Source organism: Cyphomyrmex costatus, unplaced genomic scaffold (genome assembly GCF_001594065.2).
Source record: "Cyphomyrmex costatus isolate MS0001 unplaced genomic scaffold, Ccosl1.0 scaffold14, whole genome shotgun sequence".
In the NCBI taxonomy this organism is placed as follows: Eukaryota; Metazoa; Arthropoda; class Insecta; order Hymenoptera; family Formicidae; genus Cyphomyrmex; species Cyphomyrmex costatus.
Window position 1 is genome coordinate 1,463,694 of NW_017275390.1, and position 7,888 is coordinate 1,471,581.

General features: G+C 28.8%; 1 pseudogene; it reads left to right on the forward strand.

Annotated features, from left to right (window-relative positions):
• Positions 1-3,549: 3,549 nt before the first annotated feature.
• LOC108782936 (stearoyl-CoA desaturase 5-like) lies at positions 3,550-7,606 on the forward strand (annotated as a pseudogene).
• Positions 7,607-7,888: the final 282 nt, after the last annotated feature.

Genomic DNA, 7,888 nt, shown 5'->3' on the forward strand with positions numbered 1-7,888 from the left:
ATTGCGATATTGCGAGTAGCTGTAGTATTGTAGCCGTAGGTATAGTAAATGTTAAGAAGACCCCCTTCACCTTAACTTTTGATAAAAATATACTCAATTGATGTGGTTTTGCATGAAACGAAAGAATCTGGCAAAAAAAGTGTCGCTCTGCTTCGCGAACCGAGATATTAAGCGTTAAAGTTGATAACCATGTAGGTTAGTACATCCGTCACAGCTACGAAATTCATTTTACTTTAAAAATAAATTCGCTTTAATACTTAATATCTCGGTTCGCGAGGCAGAGCGAACTTTTTTCTGCCAGATTCCTTCGTTTCATGCAAAAACTCATCGATTGTATATTTTTATTAAAAGTTGTGATGAAGGGGCTTTTCTTAACATTTACCTATTATTACAGCATATGTACCACAATTTAAAAACCATTTTCAATTACGATGCTAGCAAAGTGTGCCTTTCCAACATTACAATACATTTCCAACGTTACAGTACATAAAGTATTGATAAGCTGAGTTTTATTCAGTAAGAATTATTAATTAACTTAAAGTATATTTATCAAAGTAAAATAATAAAGGGCAAAGAGAGCCGATAACATAACAAAACTAAAACTTTAATTTAAATATAATGTAGCTACTACACAAATGTTTCTACTCCGATCGGGTCATATTTTCAATGTTACAATATTTACCCAGGTTAATTGTCAAAATACGTATGAGCGTGCTAATATATGCGCATGTGTCGCATGGGTCATGCGGTGCGGTTCTTGACGCATGCGTATAATGCACAATCAAAATTGGGGTCCACTTTTTCAAACAAGTTAGAAGTCTAGTAGTATATATAGAAGTCTGTGGTCACAAATCATAAATTTTGATGAGATAAGGTGGAGATTTTGGATTAATTCAAAATAAAATAAGCAATTTATTAGAACCGTATAACACAATAAAGAAATAATGCCTATAAGGATCAAAACTGGATTTCAAGTACTTTAAATAATTTTATGTAAATTAATATATCACACATACACATTTTGTAGTCTCCTGAATTGTGCGCTTTTCGAACTTCAAAACGCAACCGAACTATTATAGTAATATTAGTATAGCAATAATATACAGGATGTTTGAGAAGTAATGAAAAATTAAACAAACAATTTAATAATTTAATTAAATCTTATAGGACCGTGAGAATTAAAACCAATGAGAAATAAGCCGTAATGATCAAGCTGGATCTTGGGTGTTTCAACAATTATGTATGAATTTATAATACTTCGTAAATTTTTAATTGCGCGCCGAATTTTTTTCAGATTTGAAACGCAAATTCTACTAAATTACCGCAATAATATCATGAAATTTACTAACAATTTAATAATTTTTGATGCTCTTTTACACATCTCAGATCGATCTTAATAATGTTGAATGACGTATGAAACTCTAAATAATTAATTCTCATAATAAAAAAAATAAAAAATATTACCTCAGCCGGAAGTCGAACTTGAATCTCTTGTATTCTGTGTGAGCGTCCTAAGTCTTTAGACTACCGAGGCAATTGTCTCAGTGAAATATATACGAGCAGAATATTGTAAAACTCTTAAGACTAACTAATAATTGATTAAATTTTATTTATTGGAAAATTGAATCTGCGCACTAATTATCGCGTCAGACTCTCATAATCCTGTATTTCTTCATATTTTTGTTGAGCTTGGGAGTCCTTTTATATACAATTTATATTGACAAATTTAATTTTCAATTGTTCGAGAGTCGTGATAAATAAACTTAAGAAAAAATTTTTACATTTAAAAATGAAAATATAATTAAAACAAATTCAAACTGCATACATAACATGTTTCCGCTACTTTACTTAATTATTTTAATTGTTTCCATCCTCGCTTTTAATTTACCTTGGAAGTGGGAGGCAGCACATTGAACTTCTCAGACGTAACAATTATAATAAAAAATGAACAATTGATTTTGATTGATATCACAAGCCGAGTTTTTCAGGTAGATTTTTTAATTTCCTTTTTAATCACCCGATTTCACAAAAAAGAGGTACAATCATATCACTAGCTGATAGAGGCTATTTTACTGTCTAACCATGAATATCACACGAAAAATTTATTAAAAATAATTATTAACATTTTATTAGAAAATGATTATCCTCTTAATTTGATTTTTTTGACACTATTAATAAAAGAATCAATATCCTAGACCTAGGTAAAAAAAAATTAAATTGCTGAATTCATTTGCCAGTAATAATGATACTGTCTCTCCTTTATAGTTTGTGGTTCCTTATGTACCGTCATATGCAAAAAGATTCAATCGATTTAATAATGTCAGAGTTGCTTTCCGCAGTTTAAATAAATTACAAAAATATATCAAGATTTAAAAAGATCCTCGTCCCCATTTATCAAAAGTAATGTAGTTATTTCAAAATCATGTGCAAAGATTGTGATGCATACGTTGCACGCTCGATTTAGACTGTCGTTTCTTTATACTTTCAATTAAAAATAAGAATTTTAGAATATCTAAATCATCAAGGTGAAATACGTCCGTCCGATCTGTCATCACAGATTAAAATTCGATCATGATTTTTAATGGAACAATGTAAAAATTCTAGATGAACACCTTGCTATGACAAAAAATTAATTTCGGAGACGTTGAATATTAAGAGACAAAATAACAACCTTAATTTCCAAACAAATAGGCCTTCACAAAGGATATATATCGATTATAAACAATATGTGACTTTGCGGTACCTACCAAGAACATTAATATTCTAATATTGCTCTAATATTGCTCAGTCGTTGTCGGTTGGTGTAGTTCTTAATTTTTGACTTTGTAGGTAGTTATGTTTTTCGACTTCTTGAATTGTGACTAAGTTTTTTATCATCATCGAATTTTTAAAAGTTGATGATACGATTAAACTTATAATAACTTCATCAACTCACACTGCGACTGATTATTATTACATTACTCTAATGTGCATTTTATTATTTATTATAAATTTTAAACATGATATTGTGAGAAACACATTTTGAATGTTGACTAGGTGAGTTATTCATTGAGATAACAAATTTGTTCATTACATTTAAATTTATTATACCACGTTTCATCACACCAAATTATCGATTTTGTCAACAATTGATTTGCTAATCTTTTGTCAGCGGATTTGTTCTCCCGGTGAGTCACTCATCAGTAGCACAAGAATACATTTATAATTTTACTGTCACTACGAATACAATAGATATATCTTATACATTTAAAAAAAGGCTCAAAACAAGAGCCGAAACATGTTATGTATATATATATATATATATGCAGTTTAATTTTGTTTTAATTATATTTTAATTTTTCAAATGTAAAAATTTTTTATTAATTCTATTTATCGACGACTCTCGGATTTGCCATTTACTTTATTCTTATTACTGTTTTGACATCGATAACTTTGTTTTATTATTATTTATTTCAATTGTTCATTTAAAGAACAAAAATAACAAAGCAAAATGTGGTTATAGTGTGAAGCTGATTTTTGGATTTTTGGTTTAGAAATCCGAAAATAAAGATGACTCCAAATATTTTAAGCACAGATTCAAAAATACTTACGAAAATAGATTTACAAAGTGAGAAATTTTCGATTACTAACAATAAGATGATAGATAATGAAAATAACATACAAAATAGAGATGAAAACTATACAAAAACTGAAGGCTGGTTCAAGACAGAGCTGAAATGGTTTAACATCTTACATCTTAGTTTTCTACACTTATACTTATATGCCTGTTTTACTTTCAACTTTTTCGAAAATCTGCTGACGACAACTTGGAGTAAGTATTCTTCAAAAAATTCTTTTTTTAATTTGATTCCTTGACATTCTAAAGAAACTACATAATAAAAAGATAAAATTTAGACCATCAATGCATTAATCATTTCTTACAATCTTTTTATAAAGATAAATCCAAATGTAATTTGATTAAAATTCAATAATATCAAGTCTTATTTGGACCGTGAGAGTTTTTAATTAAATACCGATGAGGATAAGCCTACGGTCAACTTGAATCTTGGATGCTTCTAATATAATTATCGAGTGAATTTATATACTACGTATGTAGATTCTAAATGCGCGCCGAAATTTTTTTCAGACTTACAATGCAAACTAATAAACTAGTGCAGTACTATAACGAGTTAAATTGAGCTAGGACTTGCGCGTAAAGCAAGCGATCCGGATTTGACTCCAGGCCGAGTTAATATTTTTCGCAACGTTAATTACATTATTTACAGATTTTTAATATTGTCATTCATAGATTTTAATATGTCATTCAACATATTATTAAGATGCTATGAGCATCAAAATTGTTAGTTTGCACTGTAAGTCTGAAAAAAATTTCGGCGGGGGGTTAAAGTTACTTCGCGTGGAAAGTTTAACGTTTCTAAACAGGGAAAGGTGTAGAATAGTACTTAATATCATACATGTATTATATATCATATGTTAATTTTAAAACTATGATTGTTAATAACTTTTTAACGAAGGACGAGCGACGGCTAAAACCTGTTGGAGGTTACTCAGGGTCGTATCCTTGAGAACATATGTCAAGGTCAAGGTCATTGTGGAGAGTCCCCTGATCTAAAGATTTACCGGTTTCACTACTGTTAAAAATAACTTCAACGCTTAATATCTCATAAATTATGAGTCCGCCGCCTAGTTGTTAAGGCAAAATTACTCAGAATCATGACCTTGACAACATATGTCAAGATCAAGGTCATCGGTGAGGTGTCCCCTAATCTGAATAATTACCTTATTGTTTAGTATATATAAATTAAATTATATTCAAAAATAAATCGTGTTAATTTTTAAACATAGTATAATTTAACCAAATATTATGTTTAGAAATCAATGCAACTCAGTTTCAAATATAATTTTGAATATGTTCTTAATGTGATAATTTCAAATACTAAGAATGACCTAATAAATGTTGTATTATTTATATTTTATATTATATTGTTGTATTAGTCATAAATAAATGTTATAATTATTAAATTTGCATCAAGAATTGGCATATTAGCTTTATGCTCTTTTTGTATATTATATAATTTTCATTTAGTCTTAAAGTCCGTTATGTTTAAATATCAATTGTATTATAAGTTATTATAAATTGTCAAATATGCCGCATTTTTTATAAAATCTATTTACATGATTCTCTCATAAGAAATACGGATTAAGTTATTATGTATAATATTAAAGTTTCTATATTGTTGTTTAATTATATCCATCTTTTTTGTTTCAAGTATATTGCACGTTTGTAATAGGAGGAATTGGTATCACTGCCGGTGCTCACCGTTTGTGGACTCACCAAACTTATGAGGCAAAATAGCAGCTTATTAGAGCTATATTTGCTGTTTTCTGTACTTCGGCTGGCATGGTAGACCAACATTTATAATTTTATTTTTTTTATGCAGATAGAAGAATTTTTTTTAATTAAATCCTTTCAGAACAACATTCACGAATGGGTGCGAAATCATCGGGTACACCACAAGTATACGGATCCGGATGCGGATCCATGTAATAGTAACCGAGGGTTCTTTTTCTCTTATGTCGGTTGGCTGATGATGAAAAAGCACCCAGATGTGATTCGAAGAGGTCGTCAGGTAGATATGAGCGATGTATTGACTCGATCCTATTGTTGCATTCCAAATCAAGTAAGTTTGTGCAAAAAATTAATTATGTAAAATAGTTATATGCTGGAAAAGACAAAAAAGATACAGGAAAAAAAGGAAATTACAAAATTGTGCCCGTATATAAAATAAAATTGATATCATTTTTTATAATTGTTAAAGCAAGGATATAATGCTAGTTAAAATTACGTCGGATTACAAATTTATATGACAAAAACATGTGTAAGAAATTAAGTTTAATGTTGAAAAAAACGTGACATCGATTCATGATACTGATCGTTAACGCTATGTGTATCAATTAGATAATGTGATACATCATGTTTCGACATGATTAAAGAAACAAATCTTCGACTGAAGAACATGTTATCTGATTATTTTGAAATACTCAATGAATATTTTCGATAGATCTGTTTATACGCATCCCAAAAGCTGTTTGACTTTAAAATTTTTAATTTACAGTGGGTTACCAAAATATTAGGGACAGTGCAATTTTTCTGTTATTTTTATGTCAATATTGCCAGGCTTTACATAGAACTTACAAATAAGATAGAATAACCTGAACAGGCATTAAAAATAAAAATACTTCACGGAATTTCATTAAGAGGCACTTGCAAAATCAAAATTAATAGAAAAATCGCACTGTCCCTAATATTTTGGCAACCCACTGTAATTATATTAAATATTGTGTGTAGTACTGCATATTACAATATTTCTATATTATAATTTATAAGTAACTTTGCATTTTTATGAACACTATTATATTGTTAAAATACAGCTAAAATATTTTTTCTCATTTATATTGTACATCTTTTTTTCAAATTAGTTTAATAAATATGCCGCTACGAAGATTCATCATTTTGTTTAAATATTATGTTTAAATAAAAAGATATTGAAGTGACGGCCGAGTTTGATCGATGTCGATAAAATAAATTTTTAATTTTAAAGTAAAACATTATGTACATTAAGTAAAACATTACATATGTTAAATAAAACATTACGTGTTAAGTAACATTACGTACAATGTACTATGTATAAAGCTGAAATTTTGCTCTATCAAAAATGATACAATTGCAACGAAAATTTCGCAACGAATGGTGGTTTGCAGAAGGTTCCTTTTATACATGTATATGTGATATACGACTTTTTCCCCAACTCAATATATAATTGATATAAGGTAACTCCGGCAACTACTCTGTTACATGCCTTTATGTTATATTACTATTATGTTATGATTTCAGGTTTTTATTGTTAGTATTAATGAAATTATTGTAAGTTGTATCGATTTATTACTGTAATAAGCAGTTTTAATTCGATATTTTAAATGTTCTCGTAGTTTGGTTGACATCAAATATGCTTTCTGCATTAGAAATCTCTATACAAAGAAATCCTGTGGCATCAGAACAGATTATCAGAATATCCAAGATAAAATATACTCCTTTACATCTATGAACGAAATGAAAATCGTTTTCGTCTTTTTTATGATTTTCACCAAAACGCAGCAACACCGACTATTATATATTTTTATAGAACTTTTTTTCTTAATTCATCGATTTTCTACCATAGACATATAGATAGAGCTTTATCTAACTTTCTCTATGTCAAGATAAGTGGGGAAAGGGAACAAATTTTCCTCCCTCGCGATGCCCAATCAATTTCTTTAGGCGGATTGGTCATCCCCTCCATTAACATTGGCGACGTTCGCATGCGCGAGGGAGGAATTTTTAGATAATCTTAGATAATTATCTTGGCACGGGGATTTATGAAGCAAAAGTCAGACTCTATATATATATATATATGTATATATATATATATATATATATGTATATATCTATGTTCTCTACACAATTCAGACGTTTTGTCATTTAAATTCCAAACACCCTATATAAACGTATTGTATATTACAAATACATATCTATAGTATTATTAAAATATACTATTATTATATGTAGCAGAAATGTGAAAACAAATAGGAATATAATAATGAGTTAAATAATTTTTTTATGAATGACCTATAAAATTCGTTTGTATACATAAAATTCTGATTCTCTTTAAATTTCTTAGATCGAAACAGAGAGATACGGAATTCTGATGCCATGTTTACAGAACTGTTTCTGTTGAGAATACATAAACGAAAAGTTAGCATATTTATACTTAATCTATAGAAAACGTAAAAACAAAGATGATCAAGTAAGAAAGAATTAGAAATACGATAATTTTAAAGCACATGCCTC